We start from the raw sequence: 2868 nt of genomic DNA on the forward strand, positions 1-2868 counted from the left end.
TATATATCATATGGCGTCATTTTCTATTGTATACGGTGTCATTTGCTATTGCATGGCATCGTGTGCTATTACGTGGTGTTATCTGCCTCGTGGCATGATGGCGTCTGCCTCGTTGCATGGCATTTACGTTTTTTTACGTGATATCGTCTGCTTGCAGTCGAGTCTATCATTCCCGCGGCTTTTCACGCGCGCGTCGAAGCGTTGCAATATCGACGAGGACCTTGTGGATTTATTGTAAAACTGGCACAGCGTAATACGTGAATAAATACCAAACAGTGCTGATACATTTGTAAACGGTCGCTTTGAATGTTTTGCTTATTACGCATTGAAATGTACTTTCTACCTCATTCACCTTCACTGTGTTCAGTGTTGGTGTGACAGGTTGATTGACATCTAGTCATATATTACGATCCAATATTATGCCAGGAAGACATAATTATATAACCCACGAGCATCGATTTTAATCAAGTTTAACGTGTTTAAACAGGAGACTGGTGGGGCCTCAGGCTCCCCACAGCCCTTGAAAGTATTTGAACTTTTTGTCCTTTGTCATTGAAAGTCCTTAATTTTTCCTTTTGTTATTGAAACTCCTTGGAAATAGGTCCAAGTCCTTATGTTATGTCTAATGTCCTGGAATTTTACATTTTTTCCCTAAAATAAGAAGCAAATCTTCATTGCAGGTTGTCTGACCCTATTCCAAGTCTTCGATAAAAATGTTAAATGTAATCCAAAATTCACGTGTCATTGTCTACTAATGTACTCTACCAAAGTAGTTTGTTTTGTCCCTAATTTTTACGTGCAGGTGGTGTAGGGGTTTGGACTATAAGTTCATCATTTTAATATTTATTTATTACTGTGTTTAATTGTGTCAATTTATGTGTAATTTGTGTGTAGGAAAATACGCACTGAGTCATAAATAAAAAAATTATTGTAGTAGTCGACATAATATAATTACGATCCCTGCCCATGCCACCCATGACTAAAAAGGGATAACAAACTAGTTTTAGGAGATACTGTTCTGTCCATTTTTTGTTAAATTTAATATTATTTGCTAATTTGTTATTATTTGTAAACATTTGGGACAAGGAGAATATGGCCCTTAATGGTTTCTTCCATGGGTTGGAGGCTGAAAAACAGGTCTAGAATCTTTTATTTCACCAGCTCAGCAAGTACTATTAGCAAGACATGCATTTATAGAGAAAAATTGCTCTCATTGAATTAGGGTGTAAAACAACTATTTTTTACTTTATATATGAATCTAAGGTATATATGATGACTCTAAAATGCTAAAAACTACTTGTCACAGATTGTCCTTAAAAAAACAAATGCCCTTGAAATGTCTTTGAAGTCTTTGAAAAAATAGTTCACACTTGTGGAAACCATGCATGTACTGAGTATCTAGCAGTAATAATATTACCAGATATAGAATCAACCATCACGAAAAATCAAAAAAAAACATTAATACCTTTTCATTCAATATCTGGTATTCTACCTATTTCTATCTATCTATATCTGATATGTCTATCTGTTTATATGATATATCCTATCATGTTATATTCTCTCGGGAATAAACGAGCACGCACGCGCGCGCGCACGTACGCACGCACGCACGCACGCACACACTCCGAATTGAAGATTTGTTGTGACCAGGACACAAACCGAGTGTACTAACTTTGCCTCTAGGAAAATCAGCTACGCCCCTAGCTGTCCCGGCCGCGAATTTTTTTCCCCACTTGAGTTCCGGACCCCAATCACGCGCGCCCCCTATCGGCGCACTCCATTCACTCAACTTCGCTCTTATGGCATATTATGACTCTCAAACATGTGGGTCAAACGGTTCCTGACTTATCGTTGACCGTAGCCAAATGACGGACGGACGGACGGACGGACGTACGACGGACGACGACCCATGGCAATAGCTCAGTTTGACGATGTCAAGGTCAGCTAAAAATTTAGGGCTATCAAGAAAAATTTCAAGGACTTTCAATGGCTGTTGGAACCCTGTAGGCCCTATATATATATGGTATATATATAATATACCGTACATACATATACATATATGTTTACGCCATTTATTATATTCGCAACTGCCATAGCACAGATAACGCCGTCTGTCATTGATACGCAACTGCGTTTATTTTCTTTTATCGGTATGGCTATCTGAATTTGTAGAACATTTCTTCTACGCATAAGTAACTTTATAATAAATCATGTATTTATAAGGTGGGTTAGAGTGAATATGCACAGGTGGTGGTCGAGTAGCGATTAATTACAACTTGCGAGATTTTATATATCCTTTGTATAACAAAGAATAATCGTGCTATTTTAATTACAAAGTAAATCGATCTTCTCGAATTATTATTTCGTGTTCATTTACATCGTACTATTTATTTATCATAAGAAGTGTTTATAGTCACAGTTCATACGGACGTTTATTAAACAGATTTTGACTAGATGGTCCATTGCTACTCATGATGAACATCGAGGTACAACACATTATATAATAACAACGTATACACAGGTACTCTAATGACTAGCGCAACATGACTCGATTCGCAACGTTTCCAGTGACTAGAGTCTACCTTCGTGACGATTCCGTCTTCTTACAATGTCAAACGTGGGGAGATCTTGGCATGAAAGCATCTTAATACCTAAACCATATCTGCTAACAGCGGCTTCTTCTAACGATGAAAGACAAAATAATCCGAAATGTGGCCATCACTCGATATTCAAAATACGCGTTTCTCATAAAACGAGACGATGCTCGATGCATCACGCCATCTTTAATTCCTAGTTTATTTCTCGAATAAGTAAATTTTGTTTCTTAGCGTCCTCTCGACTATCCAGTTAACATCCCTCGGGCCGACC

This window comes from Priapulus caudatus, unplaced genomic scaffold, assembly GCF_000485595.1.
Source record: "Priapulus caudatus unplaced genomic scaffold, Priapulus_caudatus-5.0.1 Scaffold429, whole genome shotgun sequence".
NCBI lineage: Eukaryota > Metazoa > Priapulida > Priapulimorpha > Priapulimorphida > Priapulidae > Priapulus > Priapulus caudatus.